The sequence below is a fragment of the Hemicordylus capensis genome, chromosome 2 (genome assembly GCF_027244095.1).
Source record: "Hemicordylus capensis ecotype Gifberg chromosome 2, rHemCap1.1.pri, whole genome shotgun sequence".
NCBI lineage: Eukaryota > Metazoa > Chordata > Lepidosauria > Squamata > Cordylidae > Hemicordylus > Hemicordylus capensis.
This window is the reverse complement of record NC_069658.1, coordinates 223,011,226-223,037,237: the sequence shown is the minus strand read 5'-3', so window position 1 is coordinate 223,037,237 and position 26,012 is coordinate 223,011,226. Positions and strand designations below refer to the sequence as shown.

The 26,012-nt window shown below is 46.7% G+C and overlaps 1 protein-coding gene across 4 annotated transcripts in view; it reads right to left on the bottom strand.

The window, feature by feature from the left end:
* Positions 1 to 26,012, bottom strand: part of ABHD8 (abhydrolase domain containing 8) — a 59,029-nt gene that overhangs the window by 19,877 nt on the left and 13,140 nt on the right. Inside the window, exon 1 of one of the 4 annotated variants that reach the window (XM_053298519.1) lies at positions 11,427 to 11,473. The exons of the other annotated variants lie outside the window; for them this stretch is intronic. The gene's annotated coding sequence lies outside the window, so the exon portion shown is untranslated. Of the gene's footprint in view, positions 1 to 11,426; positions 11,474 to 26,012 lie in introns of those variants that run through there. 4 annotated transcript variants of the gene reach the window in all.

The window sequence follows — 26,012 nt, the reverse complement described above, 5'->3', positions numbered from 1 at the left end:
TGAATTCCTGATGCTGACGGAGGCTCTGGAGCAGGGAGAGGAAGAGCACGTCTCCTGCACTGAGAAACGGCTGCGCAGGGAGGAGTGGATGGGGCAGCAAAACTCTCCCGCCTGAGAGGCAGCCCTGCAGGGCACCTCTGTGGCAATCTGCAAATGAGAAGCAGTGCTTTAGCAGAATCAAATGGGCTCGGGAGGAGATGGCCTGGCAGTGGAATTCAGGCATCACCACAAGCGGAGGGACTGGCAGATCTGAGTTTTGCTGCACCACAGCGCCCCCTCTGTTAGTAGCTGGAGGGAAAACTGCAACCCACCCGCCCAAGAGGTGCTAACAGAGTCTCTGCTGGCCTTGCTCTTGTTTCCATCATTTGGGCAAATGGTCCACAGGAGGAGGAGCTAAGCAGCAATCTGACCACCATCACTCCACTCAGCCATGGCATACAGTGTTGGTCTTAGAGGTGGGCAAACTGAGCAGCTGCCCATTTGGAAGGGGTACCAAACCGAGCTTGCTGGCTTACTGGTTGTGGAGTGAGCTGTGCTAACCCAAATGGGGTGCCGAAGTCACTCCTTGCCCAAGGCACTATATGTGCTAGGGCTGGTTTTAACACCATGCTGTATGTGTGTGTGTGTGTGTGTGTGTGTGTGTGTGTGTAGCATATTTTAATACTGCCCCATATATACATTTCTGGGTGGTTTACAATTTTAAACACAAACAACAATTAAACATAAAATCAATCAAAACAGTTTAAAAATATAGATACAAATAACTTTAAAACTTAAACATTGAGATCCAGAACTATGTCTGATTCAACAGGTATGTTTTTAGTTTTTTCCTTAGAAACGTAGGAACATAGGAAGCTGTCATCTACAGAGTCAGACCATTAGTCCACCTAGCTCAGTATTGTCTACACAGACTGGCAGCAGCTCCTCCAAGGTTGCAGGCAGGAGTCTCTCTCAGCCTTATCTGGAGATGCCAGGGAGGGAACTTTGAACCTTCTGATGCTCTTCCCAGAGCAGCCCCATCCCCTAAGGGGAATATCCTACATGTAGTCTCCCATTCAAATGCAAACCAGGGTGGACCCTGCTTAGCAAAAGGGACAAGTCATGCTTGCTACCACAAGATCAGCTCTCCTTAAAAACATCCAGAGATGGGGAGACTATAATGTTGTTTAGGAGTGCATTCCAAAGTGTACATTCCAAACCACACACCTCTGCCTGCCCACTCCAGAATCATCAGCTGACTTTGACCACATCCTCATTGTCTTTGGATCCTTATCTGTCTTGGGGTTACCAACCTGCCAGGATGGGCCTGGGTCTCTAGGGATCAGCATCCATATCCATGTGACTTGTTTGAAAAGCAGGCCTGGAGATATTCATGACCTATATTTTTCGAAATATATAGGCTTTAAAAAAATATTGGGGGTGGGGGATTTCCAGGAATAGCTTCAGTTAGACTTGGCAGCCCCAATCTGCGCACACTGGAACCTGACCGCTGGCTTGAAATCATAGAATTTGAGAGCTGGGAGGGGCCTTGGTGGTTTCCTGGTCCCGACGGCCGGCCGACTAACTTAGGTTTGAAAACCTCTAGCAATTGAGAGCCCACCAATTGAGAGGAGAGCTGGTCTTGTGGTAGCAAGCATGACTTGTCCCCATAGCTAAGCAGGGTCTGCCCTGGTTGCATACGAATGGGAGACTAGAAGTGTGAGCACCGCAAGATATTCCCCTCAGGGGATGGAGCCGCTCTGGGAAGAGCAGAAGGTTTCATGTTCCCTCCCTGGCAGCATCTCCAAGACAGGGCTGAGAGAGACTCCTGCCTGCAACCTTGGAGAAGCCGCTGCCAGTCTGTAAAGACAATACTGAGCTAGATGGACCAATGGTCTGACTCAGTATATGGCAGTTTCCTATGTTTTCCCTATGTTTCACCACTGCATGGGGCAGATTGTTCCGCTGTCCAACAGCCCTTTAGACTAGAGTTTGGAAATGCCTCCTAATGTTTAACCTAAATCTGCTTCCTTGTTGCTTGGTCCGCCAGGCAAATGACCAGGCAAAACGGCTTCCAAGGCTGGATCTGGCCTATGGGTTTCCGGATGCCCACCCCACACTAGAGGACAGCTGAAGTGAGCCGTACAAACTGCAACTAAATTACATCCAACAAACGTAGCAAAGTTATGCATGAGGAAGAACATGGATGGGGATAGATCGCTTTCTTCCCGAGACCCTACTTTTCTATATGTGAGGATTTTCTGTTTTGTTATGTTTCCTATGAGAGAGCATAGATGCATTCAGAAGTGGTACAGTCCAAGCAAGACTTCACTCTGGGGGTTCTGTTACATGGAGACTGGCAGATAACCCAGCAGCGATGAGCACTTTATTGGAGATGTCAGCCAAATGCTGAAAGCAGGGAACAGACGACCAATCCGCCCCCTGGGCTCCATGGGGGGGGGGGAGGAGGAAGAGGACAGCAGACCTTCTGGAGACTTGCTTATTTAATTAGTGGGCGGTTAGACTAATTACAAGTCTCTATTATTAGGCACAAGCAAAGCAAAGCAAATTCAAGGCTGGCTGCAGAAGAGGGTGAGGATGTCCATCCACAACCTTGCTGCATGTGTCAAAGCCACTTACTGAAGCATCAGGGCATTGTACTGGAAAGTCAGATGCCTGCAAAGAGTTGCCACCTGGCCAGGCTCTTGCGCCTTTACACAAGAGGACATAGGACAGGGACAATGTTCTTATCCCTGCACCAGAAAGAAGCCGCACCCTTCTGAGTGATACCTAGTATAGCAACACAGAGTCCTCTGGCATCTTCAAGGTGAACAGGTTTATTGTGGCAGAGGTGCAGAACCCACTCTGAAAGATGCATACACTTCAGAAGAATACGAGATCTAACATGGGAGGGGGCATTGGGGGGGGTGCACAAAACCACCTGGCCTGGTTCAGTTCGATTTTGAACTGGACCAGAGTGGGTCAATTTGGTTTTGACCTGCATCAGAACCCACCCTACCCCCCACCCCTGTTTGGTTAGGTTTGGGGGGTTCACCAAACCCCCCCCCCAATTTTTTCCTTTTTCCTTTTAAGTTACCCCTCCAGGGGGCTTCTCCGAGGTGGTGGTGGGGTCAACAGAGGTTCACCCTCCCCCCGCTGGCCTTCCTTTATGCAAAAATTGCCCGGTTCAGGAGGTCTTTGACCCTTTCCGGGCCTGTTCCATGGCAAGGTGGCCATTTTGGAGGCTGCCGCAAATACGAAGTGAGACCCTGCGTAGCCTGGGTCATGACCCCTCTGTATGATCCCCCACACTGCATGTTGAGGTCATCTTGAGAGGTCCATCTCCAGCGGCCACCAGTGCCTCTGGTGGTGACTTGGGACTGGGCATTCTCTGTAGCTGCTCCTGGGTTAAGGAATGCACTCCCCACATAAATGTGTGTTTTAAAAACATTGCTGGCCTTAAGAGAGCCCTTAAGATTTATTTGTTTGGTCTGGCCTTCCAAGGTTTTGAAATTGTTTGAATTGTTTAGATTTTATGGTTTTAAGTCTGATTTTTGAATGGTTTTGGTTTTGTAAAATGCCCAGAGCTGTTGGATGGTGTGTGTGTGTGTGTGTGTGTGTAGAAATGTAATAAATAAACAAGCAAACAAACAAACAAACAAGCAAACAAACAAATAAATGTAGTGTGGAGAAAAGTGCATAGAAAGTACCTTTTCTCCCTCATGTGTAACAGCAGAAGCAAGAGAATTTCAGTAGATTTGGGAGAGATCAAAGCAAGGACTCCTCCACACAGCACAGACTTAGCTTATGGAATGTCCTGCCACAATATGAGGTGGTGGACCACTGTTACCTCTAACAGGGATTTCCAGATGTTGTTGACTACGACTCCCATCATTCCTAAGCAAAAGCCATTGCAGCTGGGGATTCTGGGAGCTGTAGTCAACAACAACTGGAAATTAGGGATGTGCACGAACTGGTCCAGAGGCCATGTTGGAGGCCTCCGAACCGGTTCGGAGCTGGACCGGTCCGGCGGTCCAGCACCGAGGGGGGGTCTACCTTTAAGGGCGGGGGGTAGAACTTACCCCTCCCGCCGCTCTTCCCCATCCGGCGCTGTAGTTTCAAGCGAAGTTTTTGGGGCGGCAGCATTCCTCGCTGCCGCCCCTGCCCCCGTCGTCGCCTGGAAGTCTCCGTAATAGCAGCACGCATGTGCACGTGGCGGAGCGTGCACGCCACCATGCGCGCATGCGTCCTGCTATTACAGAGACTTCCAGGCGACAACGGGGGCAGGGGCGGCAGCGAGGAACACTGCCGCCCCAAAAACTTCGCTTGAAACTACAGCGCCGGAGGGGGAAGAGCGGCGGGAGGGGTAAGTTCTACCCCCCGCCCTTAAAGGTAGACCCCCCCTCGGTGCCGGTCCGGACTGGTCCGGCCCATGCACATCCCTGCTGGAAATCCCTGCTAGAGGGAACACTGGTGGGGGCTACTGGCTTAGAGAATTTTAAAGGGGGCAAATTCATGGAAGAGGAGAGGTCTGTTGCTTGCACTTAGCCATGATAGGTAAATGGAGCATCCATGTGCAGGAACAGTATCTCTCTGGAGACCTGTTGCTGAGGGTCAAACAGAGAAGGACTGTTGCCTTCATGCCCTGTTTGTGGGCTTCCATTTTGGGCATTTGGCTGACCACTGTTGGAAGCAGGATGCTGAGCTAGATAGATTTCTGGTCTGATCCAGGAGACTTCGGAATCTCTCACAGAGATTCCAAGCCTTGGATTCCCAGATACAGCTGGACCACAACCCCTGCTGAGATGCCTCTTGGAAAGGTGTTTAAGCTAAACTGATGCCAAACAGAGTAGGCCCTGGATATTTAAGAGAACATCTTCTTCGCCATGAGCCCCACCGCCCACTGAGATCATCTGGAGAGGTTCCTCCGCAGTAGGCACTGACTCATCTGGTGGCTGCTCAGGGACAAGCCTTCTCCATTGTTGCTCCAGGGCCTTGGAATGCACTCCCTGCTGAAATAAGAGCCTCCCCATGTCTGATAGCGTTTAAGAAGGCAGACTCATTTGTTCAACCAGGCTTTTAGTTAGACTTATAGTTAGACTTAAAGTTTTAGTTATAGTTTTAGTTTTCGTTAGACTTATAGTTTTTAACATTGTTAAATTTTAAATTGTTTTAATGTTTTGATTTTTGTTTTGATTTGTACTGTTTTATTGTAAATTGCCCAGAGACATAAATTTTGCTGGTATGTAAATATGCTAAGTAAGTAAGTAAGTAAATAAATAAATGCATTGTTTTATCACTTCCCCTGATGTATGTATGTATGTATGTAAATTTTCTTATATACCGCCTCCTCCAAAGACTCTAGGTGGTGAACAACAATACCAATAACAATTAATTAAAACAACAACAACAACAACCCCCAGTGAGGCACTACCTTGGCGTGGTTGTGGGGCTTGTGTGCTCTGAGGAAGGTGAGAGCTATGCCAGAGGTCCAACCATACTGGACAGGTCTCACCAGAGGAGCCAGACAAAGAGTGCCTCTCCCATCAACAATATGGTGAGATGTAACTTTAATAAATCTATACCGGATCGGTCGTCGCCCGGGTCAGGTGCTGGAGTCCCTGGACATCTGGTGGCAAGTGGGCAACAGGACTCAGGATCTTCAGTTGAGCAACCAGGGCTGAAGACAGCAAAGTTACTGGAAGAAATGTCGCTTAGCCGAAAAATATATACGAAAAACACCAACAAGGAAATAATGATCTGCTATTACAAGTCTAGTCCAACTAGAAGAGGTTATTTAAAAAGAATGTACCAAATTTGGAAAGAGAAGCATCCAGATACAGAAATAATAGAACAAAGGCTAGCAGACCAGAGAAGATTCATAATAAGAAATAAAGTATTCACAGGAGTAGAGCTGGAAGAACTGCAAAGAGCAACACAGGCTCAAGATATGGAAGAAGAATTACCACCAACTGAAGAAGTTGCTCAGGTGCAGGTGGAGGAGGTGGAGGAAATCGAGGATGCCACTGTTGCTGAACTGTTTCAAAATCAAAACCAGGCAACCGCCCCTTTGCCTTCACCTCAAAAACCCAAATGCCATTTAACAGAAAAGCAACAAGAACTAAAGCAAAAAAATAACTGAGCACATGAACCTAACAACCACCAGAGTTCGACTTCCAGCTCTAAAAAGAGTTGCCAAAAAACAACTTGCTCAGGCATTAAAAGATGTCAATGCTGCACTTGCAGAAATAACAACCAATAATTTGCAAGAAACAAACCAACTAATGTACAGTGCAGCAACAATAACAACACAAGAGCTCGGATATAAGATCAGTGGACCTGTAAAAAAAGAAAGCAGTACATCACCTAAATGGAAGATTAGATTAGAAAATAAAATCTCCAGGCTTAGATCAGATGCTAGTAAATTGAAAGATATGAAAGACAAGAAGCTGAAGAATGAAAACAGTATCTGATCCAAAAATACCACCTAGATTCAAGGAAAATTAGAGAAGTCCTGGAAATAATAAAGCAGCAAATAAAAGCAGTGTCAAAGAAGATTAGCAGATATGAAGCCAGAATTATACAACACAGGCAGAATCTCCAATTCCAGTCTAATCAGAGACGTTTCTACCAAAGTATAGAAGGAGAAACTGCAAGAAACGTAGAAACACCAAATAAAGAAGAAACAGTGCAATTCTGGGGGAAATTATGGGACAATCCAATAGATTATAATAAAAAAGCAGGCTGGGTGAAAGAGGTCAAAAAATGTAACCAACAAATGCTAGATCTAATAATAACACCAGAATTAATAAGTGAAAGAGCAAAGAAAATTAAAAATTGGACTGCTCCAGGCGACGATTAACTGCATGACTTTTGGCTTAAACACCTAACAAGACTTCATAAACAGCTATCAAAACAGTTCAATCACATTTTGCAAGGCGGTGATGTTGAACAATGGCTAACAACTGGGAAAACTCATCTCATCATGAAAGACCCGGCAAAAGGTGCAGTTCCAAGTAATTATAGACCGATCACCTGCCTGCCAACCATGTTCAAATTACTAACTGGAATAATAGCAGATGAAGTGATGCAACACTTATTAACTAACAAACAGCTTCCAGCTGAACAGAAAGGAAATTGCCCGAACAACAGAGGCACAAAAGACCAGCTGCTGATTGACAAAATGATTTTAGAAAACTGCAAGAGAAGAAAAACAAATCTAAGTGTTGCATGGATTGACTACAAGAAAGCCTTCGATTCATTGCCTGACACATGGATAATAAAATGTTTAGAAACAACTGGTGTCAGCAAAAACATTCAGATATTTATTTTAAAAAGCAATGAGCATGTGGAGTACACAGTTAACAATCAATGGCGAGACACTTGGACAGGTTAGCATTAGAAGAGGCATTATCCAAGGGGACTCACTATCCCCTCTGTTGTTTGTAATCGCCATGACCCCACTTTCACAAATACTAAACAAAACAGGCGTCGGATACCAAACATCTAAAACTTCAAGTAAAATCAACCATCTGCTGTACATGGACGATCTGAAGTTGTATGGAAAGTCCCAGTCAGAAATCGAATCACTGCTTAACACTGTCCGTATTTTCAATAGCGATATAGCAATGGAGTTTGGACTAGACAAGCGTGCTGCATTAATAATGAACAAAGGAAAAATAACAAAAACAGAAGGAATAGAACTGCCCAATGGAAGCAAGATCAAGAACCTGGAAGAGAAAGAACATTACAAATACTTGGGCATTCTCCAGGCTGATAACATTGCACATACTGAAGTTAAAAGAAAAATTGGAAGTGAATACATCAGCAGAGTTAGTAAAGTCCAAACTCAATGGCGGGAACACCATACACACCATAAACACCTGGGCTATACCTGTTATCAGATACACTGCAGGAATAATAGACTGGACCCAGGCAGAGCTAGAGACGCTAGATCGCAAGACCAGGAAAATCATGACCATCAATCATGCTCTGAACCCTCGCAGTGATGTAGATAGGCTATACCTCCCTCGCAGCTCAGGTGGAAGAGGAATGCTGCAAGTCCATCAAACAGCAGAGGAGGAGAAAAGAGGCCTTGAAGAATATATCAAGGACAGTGACGAAAATGCACTTCAAATGGTCAATAACGAGAAACTATTCAACACCAATGAAACAAAGCAGGCCTACAAGAAAGAAGAAGTCAAGAACCGAGCAGAAAAATGGAAAAATAAGCCACTGCATGGTCAGTATTTGCACAATATAAGTGGAAAATCAGACATCACCAAGACCTGGCAATGGCTTAAGAATTTATTTATTTATTGTTAGAGTTATATACTGCCTTTTCGCTAAAAACAAACCCAAGGCGGTTTACAAAAGTTAAAACACATAATAAAAATGAATGTAAAGTATTTAGCTAAAAATATAAAAACAATCCGATATTAAAATATACAACATACAAAATACAAAACACTATACATGGATAAAAACACACAGAAGCATCAATAAAACAATCATGTAAAGGCCTGGATAAAAAGCCAAGATTTAACCAGCTTTCTAAAAACAGTAATGGAGTCTGAGGAGCAAATGGCCACAGGGAGAGCATTCCAAAGCCTGGGGGCAGCAACAGAGAAGGCCCTGTCCTGAGTGCATGACAACCTAGCCTCCCTCATTGACAGCACCCGGAGCAGAACCCCCTTTGCTTGAATGGCAACTTGAAGAAAGAAACTGAGGGTTTAATACTGGCTGCGCAAGAACAGGCACTAAGAACAAATGCAATAAGAGCAAAAGTAGAAAAATCCACAACAAACAGCAAGTGCTGCCTTTGTAAAGAAGCGGATGAAACAGTGGACCACCTAATCAGCTGTTGTAAAAAGATCGCACAGACTGACTACAAACAAAGGCATGACAAGGTAGCAGGGATGATACACTGGAACATCTGCAAAAAATACAAGCTACCTGTAGCCAAAAATTGGTGGGACCATAAAATTGAAAAAGTGGTAGAAAATGAAGATGTAAAAATATTATGGGACTTCCGACTACAAACAGACAAACATCTGCCACACAATACACCAGATATCACTGTAGTCGAGAAGAAAGAAAAACAAGTTAAAATAATCGACATAGCAATACCAGGGGATAGCAGAATAGAAGAAAAAGAAATAGAAAAAATCACCAAATACAAAGATCTATAAATTGAAATTGAAAGGCTGTGGCAGAAAAAGACCAAAATAATCCCAGTGGTCATTGGCGCCCTGGGTGCTGTTCCAAAAGACCTTGAAGAGCACCTCAACACCATAGGGGCCACAGAAATCACCATCAGCCAATTACAAAAAGCAGCTTTACTGGGAACAGCCTATATTCTGCGACGATATCTATAATAACAGCAACAACACTGATAATAAAATTCAGCCATCCCAGGTCCTTGGGAAGGACTCGATGTACAGATATAACAAACCAGTCAATAACACCTGTCTGACTATGTAAACAAGAAATAATAATATAATTAAAGCACAACCGCCAGGCAAAACAGGTGGGTCTTACGAAGGGCCTTAAAAGCAGCCAGGGAAGGGGTTGAATGAAGGGGTTCCAAATAAGAGGGGTGGCCATAATAAAGGCCCTCCTACGGGCCCAGGCACCACGCACTACACCAGGGCCTGGGACACTAAGGAGGGCCAGCTGAGAAGACTTCACAGGTTGGGATACAACTGACCAGGAGAGGCAATCCCAGAGATATACAGGTGCTAAGCCCAAATGAGAACCAGAATTTTGAATTGGACCCGGAAGCGAACCTGCAGCCAGTGCAGCTGCCTGGCTGCCACCCGGCAGTGGAATCTGTTGCCTGGGGACTGAGTCATGTCAGAATGACACATCTAAACCTTCAACCATATGCGTCCTCCTCTCTGAGCAGCACAGATCTGGAGGCTGGGTTAGGTGCTAATGCCTAAAGGTCTGGCCGTGAAATGCTCGGCAGGTCCGTGTTTCTTTGTTGGAGTGGTATTATTATTCAAAATGATTTTTATTACTAATTCTTGAAAGCCTTTCTGGCAGTATAGTACACAGTCATTGTGCATTCTCCTAAAAACTGCAACTGGTAAAATTCTCATAAATAAAAGGAATCAAAATGCACAGAGCAAAATGGTACTAAGAGGAATCTGTGATTAATGCCTTCTTCCTGATATCTTTGTTCATGTAAATGTTGTCAGCTTGGGGTCAGCTTCACAGCTGGTAAGGACTGGAGCCTCTGTTCTCTGCAGAGGGAACAGTGCTTTCCTCTCTGTGTAAGAACTGCTCACTTCACATCACTCACGCAGGAACATAGGAAGCTACCTTCTACCGAGTCAGACCCTTGGTTCATTTAAGGGAGGCTGCCCATTGAAGGAGATTCAGTTTCAGAGAGCAGGAAACATGGCTGCCCTAGGCCAGCCCTCATGTGCCACTTCCACCGACTACTCTTACATCAAGAGCCTACTCCTCCACGGAGAGAAAAAAGAAGCTGAAATAGAATTAAACCCTTTGAACGGCGGGAGACCTTTGTGAAAAGAAAACTGCGAGCACGAGGGAGAGATGCTGGTAACCATAGCGACCAGGGCGGAGTTGGGTACCACCATCTGTTCTGTCTGACTGATTTGAAGTGCTAAGTGATGGTTGCATAACACCACTTGCAATTGTCAAGTCACAAGCAAAGGAGAAGTGTGTTACATAAGCCCCCCCCCCACTCCCTCCACCCCAGTCAGGATGGGCTTGGTTGAAAGATAGGGAAGGCGGACAGGGAAATTGTAGCTTCCAGCTTGCAATAGATCCTCCTGCTTCCTCTCATCACAAGGCCCATAATTAAGAACTAAAGCAGAAAGAGCAGGCACAGCCTCCCCATCCTTACAGATTCCGGAGGGGGAAGCGCTCCTGGAAGCTTCTTCAAGCATCATCTGGAACACAGGAAGCTGCCTTATACCCAGTCTGATGTTTGGTCTACCTCACTCAGTATGATCGACACTGACTGGCAGCGGCTCTCCGAGATTTCAGTGAACCTGGGATGCAAGCATGCAGAGCCTCTACCACTGAGCTTCTGCCCCATCCCATGCAGAAAGGAGAAGTTGCTATTTTTCTAAATATAGGGCTAGGAGACTGCATCCATTCCTTGGGACTCTATACAGTTAGCAAGACCACTTAAGACCACTTAAAAATAAAAAAATACCTGCTGAAACCAGTTCTCAGCTATAGAAATGGGATGCAGCCATTTTTAAAACTATGTTCTGTTGTCTCCTAGGAAACCTGCCACAGCATTTCCTTGATGGGGTGGACAAAAGACCCCCAGCCTGCGATTTCTGCAGTGCTGTGGCCAAATGCATAGAAAGGTGCATTGGTGTTGGCCAAATCCTGAACATGGGTGGATCAGAAGAAGCAATCTTCTGTGGAAAGGGTTGTCTTTATGAGAAGCAGAAGAGGCAAACCTTTTTCATTCTTTTTAAAAAAGCATGGTCTTCCATTTATGTTTCTGCTGGGTTTCTGTTCCTCAGACAATGCATTGGAACTCAATGATGCTCACACAGACCTAGAATTCTGAGGAGCTGAATGAGTTCTGGAACATGCAAACTGGCAAACTGAAATTGGAGAGGGGCAAAGTTTAAGATAAACTAAAAATTAAAAGGGGCTTAGACAAATTCATGGAGGACAGGTCTATCAATGGCTACTAGTCTGGTGGCTATAGGCTACCTCCAGCTTTAGAGGAAAGATGCTTCTAAATATCAGTTGCAAGGCAGCAGCAGCAGGAGAGAGAGGATGCCCTCACCTCTTGCCTGTGGGCATCTGGTGAGTCACTGTGTGAAACAGGATGCTTAACTGGATGGGCCTAGGGATGTGCACAAAACCGGTTTGCCCGGTTTGGTTCGAATTCGAACAAGGTTCGAACCAGGAGGGGGTGGTTCGGTTTTGGTTTTGCTCGAAACTCCCCCGGTTCGGTTCGAATTCGAACTAGTTCAGACACCCAAAAATTGGTAGGATGGTAGCTGGCACCCAGGGGTACCTACCACCCAAACCCCAAAGCAATTGGACACTCGTACAGTTTTTTATGAATTTTTGAAAATTATTTCTATTTTTTTCTCATAGGATATAATGGGACTCCAACTAGCCCATTATTCCTTATTGTGGAGCACCCATGGGTGCCAACAACCATGCAAACCCCGAAGCAATCAGACACCCCTATGATTTTTAATGAATATTTGAAATATTTTAATTATTTTTCTCATAGGGTATAATAGGACCTGAACCAGCCCATATCCCCTATTGTGGAGCACCTAGGGGCACAAAAGTGGGGTAGGTGGTAGACAACCAGGGGTGCCTACTATCCACAATGTTCCAAGGCAATCGGACACTCCTCTGATTATTGGTGAATTTTAAAATTATTTTTGAATTCCTTATAGAGAATAATGAGGATTGCAGCAAATGTATAGCTTCACATCGGGGAGAAAGGGGTGTCCTAGAGTGGAGTGTGGTAGGTGGTAGTTCCCAAGGTGGGCAAGGAAGCTATCAGAATTATTTGAAAGGAATTGGGCAAAAGGCTGATTTTTAAGTGATTTTTGAAGTTTACACGACTTTAAGGTTTTTCTCCATAAAGAAGCATGGAGGTGTCAGCAAATGTATAGCTTCACATCGGGGGGGAAGGGGTGTCCAAGAGCAGAGTGTGGTGGGTGGTAGTGCCCAAGGGGGGCCAGGTAGCTATCAGAATTATTTGAAAGGAATTGGGCAAAGGGCTGATTTTTAAGTGATTTTTGAAGTTTATGTGTCTTTAAGGTTAGCAATGAGAGTGGATTCATAGTTTGTCATTAGAAATCTTATATGCTACCAAAGAATCTACACTCAGAACACTTCCGAAACAACAAAACCCAGTACCCCATGGGTTAGCAACCCATGGAGGTGGTTGGCACCCTCGCTCTGGGCCACCCCAGCACCCCCCAAGTGAAGTTATGGGGCTGCTGAAACCTCCATTCTTCCCTATGGAGAAAAACCTTAAAGCCACTTGTGGGGTGCTGGGGTGGCCCAGAGTGAGTGGTGGTCTAGTGCAAAGAGTAGAGATCCAGCCTGAAACCTTAGAGAGTTGCTGCCAGTCAGTGTGTAGACAATACTGAACTAGGTTTGACTTGACATCAAGCAGCTCTCTCGCTCTCTCTTTCTTTCTCTCTCTCCACTCGCCTCCACTCATTCATTGTCTTTCCGATTATATGATATTCAAGGTTACTCACGATCTTATAGAAACGTATCCTGTAAAAATGACAGCTAGTAAATACAGAGGAGAAAGCTCTCTAGATGTGATCAGCACCATCTCCTTCTTGATAAACAAAAAACCAGTCCACTTTTTTCTGCAAGGGCTTCTCCAGTTCTACTATGTTCCCTTCCTGACCGAGCCCACACTCTGCCTCCCCTCCCACTCTTCTGCTTTTAAATGGAGGCAAGAGCTCCTATAGCTTAGATGTGGGACACAAATGAGAGCCAGAAAAGCGTTAAGTGGGAGCCACATGGGAACTCACTTCTACCACCCCATGTTTAACCTCTGTATGCAGACATTTCTGGTCTGAATTCAGCACTTTGTCAGTCTACAGTTACCACGCTCATTGAAGAGTTGAATACAGAGGCGTATCTAGGGAAAATAGCGCCTAGGGCAAACACTGAAATTGCGCCCCCTGTCCAAGCATCTGACACCCATCTTTCAGATAACTTTACCATAATATCAGCTGAAAAATACAAGTCAGGCTCGTTAGTCTTTTAATATTTCAAAAACTATTTAGCAGCGGACGTAGCCAGACCAAAAAATGCTGGAAAACTACAAATTTCAGTAAGCTGGGGCTCATGAAATACCCAAATACTATGTGGAGGTATACTTGGAAAACTAAACAGAAGTGCCTGTCTAATTCTCTACTATGTATTGTAGCATCACCATTACATAAGTTTTAAAAATAAATGGAGAATTTGACTTTTCCCAGATACTCTGTAAATAATTAAAGGATATGCAGAGTAAACTGTGTCACTGCTTGGAATATATTCTAGTCTTTCAGAAAGACAGTTAAAATGAGAGAAAGAGAGCAAGGAACTCCCAGTGGGCCTTAATATTAAGGATTTCACACTGATTCAAAGACAAATTCACCATTAATAGCCATATTAGCAAGACATCACATTTAACTCACTTATCACAAGAAGCAAAGTAAGAGCAAATGAATACAATCCTAGCTCATAAGCATCAGCTCAGTATTCACAAGCCCTGATTCTCTGTACATAGTGCCAATCTGAATGTGTGTACAGTGACTTATATTATATATTATTATTTTTTTACCTGTAGCCCCTTCGGGGGGCTTCCTAAAGGCTGGGGGGTTTGCAAAGGTTCCTCCTCCCCCCACTGGCCTCTAGGGCCTTGCAGGGACCATTTGAGCATGTGCAGTGGCCATTTTTAAAAATCTTTTTTTTAATGGCCACTGAAAACAAAATGGCCACCGCGCATGCTCAAATGGCCTCTGCAAGGCCTGGCATGACCTAGAGCCTCACAGAGACCATTTGAGCATGCACGGTGGCCATTTTGTTTTTGGCAGCCTTTTTTTTTTTAAATTAATTTTACAAAATGGCGCCCCCCTTCAAGTGGCGCCCAGGGCACGTGCCCTGCCTGCCCTACCCCTAGATACGCCCCTGGTTGAATAGCAACTTAGCAGTCATGGTATAAGGGGACAGGTTCGTGTGTGGATTGAAGGACAGGAAACAGGGTAGATTTAAACGGACAGTTCTCTAAATGGAAGTAAATAAGAAGTGGGTTCCCCTAGGGCTCTGTACTGGAACCGGTGCTTTTAAATCATATATAATAAAGCCCTAGCGTGTGCGCCCGTGTCTCTGGTGTCTGCGTCTGTGTCTCCCTCGGTCCGCGCATGCCCAGAACACGCCGAGGGAGACACGACCGAAAGCACCAGGCGGCCATGTTGGCCGGTTGGTCAGCCCAGCCACGGGGAGGCCAGAGGCGGCAGCGACAGGTCCGGGCCGGCTGCGGGGAGGGCAGAGGCGGCGGGTGCGGGTCCGGCCCGGCCGCGGGGAGAGCAGAGGTGGGGAGGGGAGAGATGGCGGTGGCGCCGTCGCTGCCAGACGGGGTGAGGAGGCAGCGGAAAAAGCCGGCCTAGGCAGGGGCAGAGCCGCCGCCGCCGCAGCCGCCGCCTCTGGACGGGGGGAGGAGGCGGCGGGGGAAGCTGGGTGAGGTGCTGCCGCTGCCGGGCAGGGAGAGGAGGCAGCGGAAAATGCTGGGCGAGGCGGCGGTGGAGCCGCCGCCGCCGCTGGACGGGGGGAGGAGGCAGTGGGGGAAGCCGAGTGAGGCGCCGCCGCCGCCGGGCGAAGGGAAGGAGGCAGCGGAAGAAGCCAGAAAGGGGAGGCGTGCGGTGGCGGGGGGCCCAGGCCCAGCTGGGGAGACCGGCGGCGGAGCAGAGGCCGGCGGCGGCATGGAGGCTGATGGCAAAGGGCCCGGCCCGGCCGCAGAGGCCGGCGGAGGCCCGGCCGGAGACTGGGGCGGGGGGACAGAGGCAGCAGCGGGCCCGGTCCGGCTGCGGAAGCCACAGGCAGCGGCGGCCCGACCGGCCCAGAAAGGGAAGGCCGGCGGTGGCGGGAGCCCAGGCCCGCCAGGTGAGGCGGTGGCGGCCCTGGATACTGGGGTGGAAGGTGCGGGGAAAAGGCTACTAGCGCCCATTATTTTAACGGGCTGAAAGATACTAGTTTATTCATAAATGATCTAGAAGTTGGGGTAAGCAGGGAGGTGGCCAAATTTGCAGATAACACCAAACTATTTCTGTATCAGCTACAACTGCAGATATGGAAAAAGTGAATATCAAGGCTCTCCACACAAGAGCCTAACCGGGCTTTGCGGGGAGAGCGAGCTTAGCCCCCTCACCCTGCAGATGAGCAGGGAGCTGACCCTGGGAGGCCAGATTGGATGGCCACATGATTGCCAGCTCCGTCATGGAGCCGGCAATCAATAGGGTAGGTGCGGCAGGGATCGGAGGCCACTGGGCCCCTTGAAGTCTCAGGGGTTCTCCTAGTGAGTCACCGTTCCAGCATCTCACAATCAGAAGAATGGGGTTAGCAGTTCACTCGCTCCACTAACCTCATTTAAGGGGAGGGGTATATTAAATGGTTTGCCGCCAGGAGTCGCACGGCTCCCATTGTAGTACATGGCTGTGCGGAACCAGGCTGGCCTCCCTTAGGGTCGTGAGAATAGTCATTACAGCAATGGTGAATGGGGGGTTAGGTTACCGGTTGCTGGAAAACATTGACAAAACATCAAATTTCAGGGTAGATGTGGTGGGAAGCTGCCTACCACACTTAGCTGCTCTCCCTGAGTGGTCTTGTGGCCCCAAATGTCACCAAATTGGGCAAAAATCAGCTGAAAATCACCATTTCCCCCCTTTTGCAATAGAGCCATTCTGAGGCTCTGAAACACAAAATGGCAGCTGGGAAAGAGCTCTGGGATCATTTCCGGCCACCCGTGACCCACGGATATGCAAGGTTGATGCATTTCCCCTCATTTTTTTCTGCGTATGCTGAGGTTGGGAGTCTATTACCTGACCGCAGATATGCGAATGCTGGATCCACGGATATCGAGGTTCTACTGTATAAAACTGGAGAAGGTGCCGAAGAAGGCAACCAAGATGATCAGGGGCCTACAGCACCTTCCTTACGAGGCAAGGCTATGACACTTGGGGCTTTTTAGTTTAGAAAAAAGATGATTGACTGGGGGCAACATGATAGAGGGCTATAAAAATATGCATAGTATAGTGAGAGTGAATAGAGAGAAATTTTTCTCCCTCTGGCAAAACACTAGAACTAGGGGTCATCCCATGGAACTGATTGCCAAGAAATTTAGGACCATCAAAAGGAAGTACTTTTTCACACAATGCACAATTAACCCATGGAATTCTCTGCCACATGATATGGTAACAGCCACCAGCCTGGATGACTTTAAGTAGTATTTAGGTAAATTCATGGTGAAGAGGTCTATCAACAGCTGCTTGTCTGAGGGCTGTAGGTCACCCATAGCCTCAGAGGCAGGCTGCCTCTGAATCCCAGTTGCAGGGGAGTAACAGCAGGGGGAAGGGCATGGCCTCAACTCCTGCCTGTGGGCTCGTCCCCAGAGGCATCTGGTGGGCCACTGTGTGAAACAGGATGCTGGACTAGAATGGCCTTGGGCCTGATCCAGCAGGGCTGTTCTTATGTTCTTAAATGTGCATAAAATATCAGTACTCACTTGATATTATTTATTTATTTATTCAATTTCTATACCGCCCCTCCAAAAATAGCTCAGGGCAGTTTACAAAGAGAAATAATAAATAAGTAAGATGGCTCCCTGTCCCCAAAGGGCTCACAATCTAAAAAGAAACATAAGATAGACACCAGCAACAGTCACTGGAGGTACTGTGCTGGGGGTGGGCTACATAAAGGATATAGATACATAAAGATATGCATCTTTCAGCCCATTTCTTCCACTCCTCTGTCGTCAGCTGGGGAAGTTCTGCTCTGCCCCCCCGCGCCCCCCCCCCATCTTTTTTCAGAGGTGATACTGATGGGGATTGGAAGTACAGTAATTTTGATGACTGCCTTTGGAACTCCCTGCTCAGGGAAGCTGCAGCCTACAACCTCTTGATACTCTTTTGGCTGATTATTAAGTGTTGGCTGATTCAAGTTCCCTCCACATTCTGGCCCTTTAGATCTTTCCTGCAATTAGCTGGGTTCAGAATTTGAACACGGGCTCTGCACAGCACTTAATAGTGTTTATGTTCCCTATAAAAATCCAGCAGCACCTGCCTCCTTTGCTAAGATTCTACTATGATGTTTGCTCAGAGGTAAGCACCCTCGAGCAAAGGTCCCATTTCACCCTGCAGCTGTTCCCTTTCTTTTCAAGCAGTCAGTTAGCAGGTTTCCTGTTCACTTGGGGGTGGCCACGGCAGTCCTGAGTTGCCCTTAATTGGTCCATTCCTCGTCCCTGCAGGGCAGTGGTCATTAACTAATGGTGCTCTCTTTGCAGCCAGAACAATTGCTAATTCCTTTAATTGTTCATGATTGCAACTGCAATATTGTGAAACAGTGCTCCTAAAAACCCATCCCTTGGATTAGGGGACGTTTGGGCATCACTGTGCAATTATAGTTCTGCTCTTCAGCATTTGAAGCTGCCTACCGAGTCAGACCATTGGTCCACCTAGGTCAGTATTGTCTGCTCTGACCGGCAGCAGCTTTCCAGTCTGCTGCCCGCTTGTCTCCACCTGCTACCACCTCTCCTATCTCTGCTCATGCACTGCCTTTTCCCCTCTCCTCTTTGCCCTCCTCTGCCTGTGTGCACATGCTGTTTGCAAGCACTTCCTGTTTCCATGTGCAGGAGTGGCGGAGGAGGAGGCAGGAGGTGGGTGGGCACTGGCAGAGGCAGGCGAGCACAAAGGTGTGGGAACAGTGGCAGTAGCCATCCAACTGGCTGGCAGTGAGAAGAGGGGTGGGGTGGAGGGCTGAGAGAGATTCCTGCCTGCAACCTTGGAGAAGCTGCGGCCAGTCTGGGTAGACAATACTGAGCTAGATGGACCAATGATCTGACTCAGTATGTGGCAGCTTCCTATGTTCATGTGAGTCACAAAGAAAAGAGAGGGAAAGGAGGAGGAGAAAAATGGAGTTGTTTCTGAATAAAGTTTAGATAAACAAACATAAGATTGCTTTGTATATGTGTGGGAAGCAGCTACAAAACCTTTGGTGACAAGATTTTGAACCAGCTATGCCTGTGAGCCTGCAAAGCTTGTGAAGGTTCCTACATCTTCCTTTCATTGCCTCACAGGTCCTACATTCCTGAATTGATGCATTCTACCATCGCTGCTGCTGATGGTTTCTTCAGCTTCCCAAACTGCACAACCCCTGAAGGTACTTTTCCCTTATCAATCCTGGACTCTGTTGTTCCCTGGATGCCCACCGTAGCATGGCTTAGATCCTACCACCACAACTTTTCTTGTCCACTCCAGGAGAACCTGCTTTTCCCTGGAAACAATGGAACCATCCTATTTCTGCAATTACCTCCTCACTACACAGACCCCTGATTTTACTTCAACAAAGCAGAAGGCTATATTGCTTCACTGCCTGGGCCCTGAAGGCTAAAGAATATAGGAACATAGGAAGTTACCATATACTGACAGGCCCATCCTTAGGGCAGGGCGACTGGGGCAATCGCCCCGGGCCACACACCTGGATTGGCCCCACAGCACACTGGCCGAGCGAGCCAGGTCCCAACTCCCAGTTTCCTCCTCCATACGGCTGTTGGCATCAGCCAGGCCACCACCACCGCTTCCTCCTCCTCCCTCCCCCCAGCCAGGCCTTCTCCTGCTCCTGCTGCAGATCTCATCTGAAGTCTTGTGAGAGTCCAAAGTCCCCTCTCACGAGACTTCTGTCGAGATCTGCAGTCTACAGATGGAGCCAGAAGAGGACGGAGGTGGTGGTGGTAGTGGCTGTGGAGGAGGGGGCGGGCAGACAGGGAGGCAGGCAGCTAGCTCCCAGCTCCCAGGAGAGAACAGGCAAGATACTGAGGGAAGGTGGTGGTGGTGGAGCAGTCAGATGGCAGGCGGAGGCGGCTTCCAGCCGCGGCGCCTCAGCTCCCATGTGTGCACATGGGGAAACTGCTCTAGGCTTCTTCTTTCGAGGAAGCCTGAGCTATGCAAAGAGCCAAGCCCAGAGGCTTCCCCGATTGTCTGCAAATTTAGTTTCTCCCCTGCTTGCTGCTGCTGTTTCTGCAGTGATTTATTTTCCTCCCCATCTAGCAAGTGCTTGAAGACTTGGCACTTAGCTCCAGGGGAGAGTTGAGTTTTGGTTTGGTTTCTTCCCTCAGGCTCAGCCTCAGAAGGTGGCCAGATCTAGCTGAGCTATTCCTGGAGATTCCAGACTTCACCCCGCAATATTTTGTCACAATACCTAGCCATTAACACATCCAGGAATTATTTGTTATGGGGTGGCTAGCAAAAGGACAGGGTAGGGGTGGGGAATGCAAAGAGTCTGTGAGTCAAGCCAGAGGCTTCCTGGCTCACCTGCTGCAAATTTAGTCTCCCCCCTGCTTGCTGCTGCTGTTTTTGCAGTGGTTTTTCCCTTAAAGGCAGGGAAGAGCCACTCCTGCAAATGCAGCGCCAGCCATTTAACTCCTGGATGGGGGCTGCACGGTCCTGCTCGGGAGCTAAACCAGCAACTCCCCCCGCCCGCCATGTCTGTCGTCAGATGCGGGGGCGTGTTGGGGCTGCGAGACGTGGCCCCTGAGGTGTGATGGCCTGGGTTCTTTGAACCCATTTGCCCAATGGTGGCTTTGCCCCTGAGTGGAGACTTACCTTAGACAATGTTCTAGAAATAGCTAGGAGGGTGGAAAATGCTCTTCATAGTGCCAAATCGCTCTCTTTGGTACCCCCAAACCAACTTCCTGAAATCCAGGCTGTTGGATTTCAAATATTTCAAATCTTCTCATATGGCATTGCCCCCCCCCCCAAGTAAATCTAAATCTTTCAAATCTTCTCATAAGACATTGCCTCAAAAGTGGCAGCACAAGACAGGCAGAGCTACCACAGCTACTAATGTGGAGTAGGGATGTGCACAAATCAATTTTTTTTATTTGATTTGTGCCCAAAACAAATCACCCCTGATTTGTTTTGTATCCCAATCTACCCCCTCCAAATCACCCTAGATGTGATTTGTATTTGCTTTTATTCGATTCAGATTTGGAGTTATTTGGACCACCTACCAAGGTCCTAGGGGCACCAAATTTGGATGGTGTGTAGGTCCCCATGGATGCCACCTACCAACCAAATTTCAAGGCAGTGGGACACTTGGTTTATTTTTAATGAGTTTTTAAAGATTTTACTGATTTTGAACATTTCCACCATAGGAAACAATGGGGATTCAAAATTGTCATACCCTAACTTGGATCCCCAGCTTTCTTTCTTTTTTAAAAAGCTAAGCTCTAGCTATTTTTCAAGTGTTTGGTGTATAATAACTTTTCCTCATAATGAATCCCTATGAGGATTCATTGCACAACTTCATTTCTTTTGTTCATTTTGACTGTCACTGGACAGTGCCAACTACACGCCCCCCCCACACACACACACCTGCAAGGCAGTGGGGTACTCATTTTAATTTTTAGGAATATTGAAATATTTGGATTATTTGGTGACTAATAACTTTTCCTCATAATGAATCCCTATGAGTATTCATTATACACCTTCGTTTCTTCTGTTCATTTTGACTATCACACACACTTGGGTACTCAGTTTATTTTTAAGGCATTTTTGAAGTGTTTAGATTCTTTGGTGTCTTCATTACACACCTTCATTTCTTCTGTTCATTTTGACCCCACTGCTTTGCAGGTGGGGGTAGGGAATTAGTGGCAATCTATGTTCCAACTACCCCGCAACTCACAAGCCATTGGGTACTCAGTTTATATTTTGGGAATTTTTGAGGTGTTTAGACTCTTTGGTGTGTAATGAATCCTCATAGGGATTCAATATGAGGAAAGGTTATTAGACACCAAAGAGCCTAAACACTTGGAAAAAATTCTAGAACACAAACTGAGTAGTACCCCACTGCCTTGCGGGCGGGAGTGGGGTGTAGTTGGCATATAGCAGTTGACAGTTGGCACTGTCAAAAAAACAGTCAAAATGAATAGAAGAAATGAAAGTGTGTAATGAATCCTCATAGGGATTCATTGAGGGAAAGTTATTATACACTAAAGAATCCAAACACTTGAAAAATAGTGACCACACTTTTTGCTCCATAACTCCACTTCTACAAGGGCTAGAGCTTAGCTTTTTTTTTTTTTTTTTTAAGAAAGCTGGGAATCTGGGGGAATTAATAGGAGGGATCTGAATCTCGATTCAATTCAAATCAAATCAAGCAGAATTAGATTTGTATCCAAATCTAGCAAATGGACCACAGGAGTGATGTATGTTGTCTCTAAATAACTCAAATCAGATAGATTTGAGTACAAATCTATTTGTACCTGAATCAGTTTGCACATCATTAATGTGGAGACTCTGCCCACAAAACCGATTTTTTTTTTCACTGTCCTGCATGGAAAGTCACTTGCAAAAGGTGCTAGAAAAAGGGACACTTTTCTAAAGTTTACAAGTCTGCTGTCCACTCCATTACTGATTCATTATATGATGAACCACTTCCTAACAGTGTTTTAAGTCTGACAGAATCAGAGCCTTCTTCTCCACATTGCTAACCTAAACTTAATGGTCATGAAGTGCAGATTTTGGCTGATTCTGGTCCTCTGTACACTATCATCTCCCATCAACTTTACAAGAAACTCCGTACTACATCAGATCTGCACCTGCAGCCTTCAAACATCCACCCATGGGGCTATGGAGGTTCTCCTATTGCCATAAATGGATACTTCACTGCTATCCTGGAATACAAAGAACGTAATGCAGAAGGGAACATAAGAACATAAGAACATAAGAACAGCCTTGCTGGATCAGGCTCAAGGCCCATCTAGTCCAGCATCCTGTTTCGCACAGTGGCCCACCAGATGCCACTGGAAGCCACAGGCAGGAGTTGAGGGCGTGCCCTCTACTCCTGCCATTACTCCCCTGCAACTGGTACTCAGAGGCACACCCTTGAGGCTGGAGGTGGCCCACAGCCCTCTGACTAGTAGCCATTGATAGACCTCTCCTCCATGAAGTCATCCAAACCCCTCTTAAAGCCATCCAGGTTGTTGGCCGTCACCACATCCTGTGGCAGAGAGTTCCACAAGTGGATCACGCGTTATGTGAAAAAGTACTTCCGTTTGTTGGTCCTAGACCTCCTGGCAATCAATTTCATGGAGTGACCCCTTGTTCTAGTGTTGTGTGAGAGGGAAAAGAATCTCTCTCGCTCCACGCCATGCATGATTTTATAGACCTCTATCATGTCTCCCCGCAGTCGTCTTTTTTCTAAACTAAAAAGCCCCAGGTGTTGTAGTCTTGCCTCGTAAGAAAGGTGCTCTTGACCCCTGATCATCTTGGTTGCCCTCTTCTGTACCTTCTCCAGTTCAACAATGTCCTTTTTAAGATGTGGTGACCAGAATTGTACACAGTACTCCAAGTGTGGTTGCACCATAGTTTTGTATAAGGGCATTATAATGTTAGCCGTTTTATTTTCAATCCCCTTCCTAATGATCCCTAGCATGGAATTTGCCTTTTTCACAGCTGCCGCACATTGAATAGACACTTTCAACGAGCTGTTGGAAGTGTATGTATCACGAAAGGAGTCTCAATATTGGGCTGGAAACATCAGAAAGATCTACAGATCGTGTTAGACCCAAATAGCATGGAACCTGTATTATAGATGATGGAACATACATATGCTGATGTGATTGCTGATTTCTCAGACGTTTTTGCTGATACTCCTGGCACTACCATACCATACATACCATACATGGCTCGTCTTCTTTTCTATGAGAGCCAGCGTGGTGTAGTGGTTAGAGTGCTGGACTAGGACCGGGGAGACCCGAGTTCAAATCCCCATTCAGCCATGAAACTAGTTGGGTGACTCTGGGCCAGCCACTTCTCTCTCAGCCTAACCTACTTCACAGAGTTGTTGTGAAAGAGAAACTCGGGTATGTAGTACACCGCTCTGGGCTCCTTGGAGGAAGAGCGGGATATACATGTAATAACAACAACAACAACAACAACAATAACACCTGTCTGACTGTGTAAACAAGAAATAATAATAATAATAATTTCAAATATAAAATTTGGAAGAAGGCAAATGCAATACCTTACAACACAAAGTGAGGGTTGTACCCATAGCATTGCGCCAACCACTTAAAGGAGGAGCTCTTAAGACTACAGCATGCTGACAACATAGAGCCTGTTGAGTCATCAGAATGGGTCTCTCTCATTGTTCTTGTGTGGAAATAAAATGGTACACTTCGAATGTGCGTAGATTTAAGAAATGTGAACTCCAACATGGTAGTGGATTGTCATCCATTACCCAATATCAATGAAATGCTGCTTACTCTGAAAGAGGCCTCCATGTTCACAAAGTTGGGCTTGTCTTCAGCCTATCATCAAATCCCTCTGCTCAAAAGTTCTCGCAAATGCACAGCCTTCATTACCCCAGAGGGTTTTTTTCAAGTTTACAACTGGCTACTATTCAACAACAACCCTCTATTTGCTTATTCAATGACTCCTCATTCTAGTACAGGAAAATCACCTTTTGAACTGTTGAGAGGATGAAAAGCTACCACCAAAAACTTAACGCAATGGCAACAATTGCTAGGGCTTTCCATACCATCTTACCCTAAGGATGCAGAGCTATCTGTGATCGGGTAAAGGAGAAGCAGCCACTTAATGGCGCAGCAGGGAAATGGCTTGACTATCAAGTCAGAGGTTGCCGGTTCGATTCCCCACTGGTATGTTTCCCAGACCATGGGAAACACCTATATCAGGCAGCAGCGATATAGGAAGATGCTGAAAGGCATCGTCTCATACTGCGCGGGAGGAGGCAATGGTAATTCCTGTATTCTACCAAAGACAACCACAGGGCTCTGTGGTCGCCAGGAGTCGACACCAACTCAACAGCACACTTTACCTTTAAGGGAGAAGTAACAAAAATATAAATTGAGAAAAATTGAGTTGTTTTTGAATAAAGCTTCAATAAACAAACATAAGATTGCTTTGTATTAATGAGGGGAGCAGTTATAAAACAGGAGCACTAGGCAAATACCAATTGATTCCCCTGTGCAAGAATTCTTGCCGGTCTCTTTCCTTAGGCCCCCTTTTCCACTCCCAGGAGGCTCCGATTCAAATTCAGGGTGACTGCGGCATCCCCCGGCCCCGTTTCCCCCAGCTCATCTCCCCACCCAGCCCCAGTCTCCAGAGTGTCTGGTAAGAAGCAATGAGAAAAACAGCTTTCCTTGACCTACTTAAAGCGAAGGAGAGTGCCTGGATTTTATATAACTCAACACAAAGGGAATTAAACTTGGTGGAAAAGGAGGTGGGGGCAGGGAGAGCTCTTTGCTGAAAACAAGGAATAAGAATGCGCCGAAATTGGCTCACACAATGCAATAGCTTCACAGGGTCGTGGCTGGGGAAAATACAGGTTGCTGTCTGAAAAGCAGCAACGACAGGGAATTTGGAAGCACAGGGGGGAAAACATCCCTAAAGCGCTACAACCCAGATCAAAGAGTGCTTGTTGTCAGCTACAATCCATTCCATCTTATTCCCTGCTTTCCAGTCTGCTGGTGCACACCCCTCTCTATCCATCCTAAAGAGAGCCCTGATGGATCAGATGATCCATCTAGGCCAGCATCCTGGTATTCTAAGGCAGACTGCCCCTGAGCCCGGAGGCTCCATCTAGCTTTCATGATGACTCGCCACTGATCAAGCCAAAGGTCCATGTAGTCCAGCAGCCTGATTTTCTAAGGTAGACTGCCCTTGAGGCTGGAGGCTCTGCTTAGTTGTAATGGTGGCTTGCCACTGATCAGACCAGAGGTCCATCTAGTCCAGCATCCCACAGTGGCCAACTAGATAGCTCCAGGAAGCCCACAACCAGAGCACAAAGACAAAAGCCACCCTGCTACTGTTGCTCCTCAGCAGCAGGCATTGATGAGTATATTGCCTCTGAACATGGAGGTTCTATATGGGCATCCATCTCACCACCTGTCTTCGTCAACAGATATTTTTCTGCTGGCATTGCAGAGCCTCTTGCATCGGTCTTCCTCCAGAGGGGGACATTTCTTTTCTCTCTCCTTCACTTTCTGGACTCGAGCCAAGCTATTCATTTTAGAAATGGAACCCTGCCTTTCCTTATAAACAGCAGCCTACTATAGAAGACTATAGTGTCTTCTGAGGTTTCAAAGTACCTTGTGTATATTATCTTGTTGTAATCCTTACAAGAACTCGGGCAGGCAAATATTATTGCCCCATGTTGCATCTGAGGCTGGAAGGGAGCAGCTGGCCTAAGACCACTGAGTTCATGGCAGAGCTGAGATTTGACCCAGGTAAGTCCTGATTCACATTCACATTGTGTCA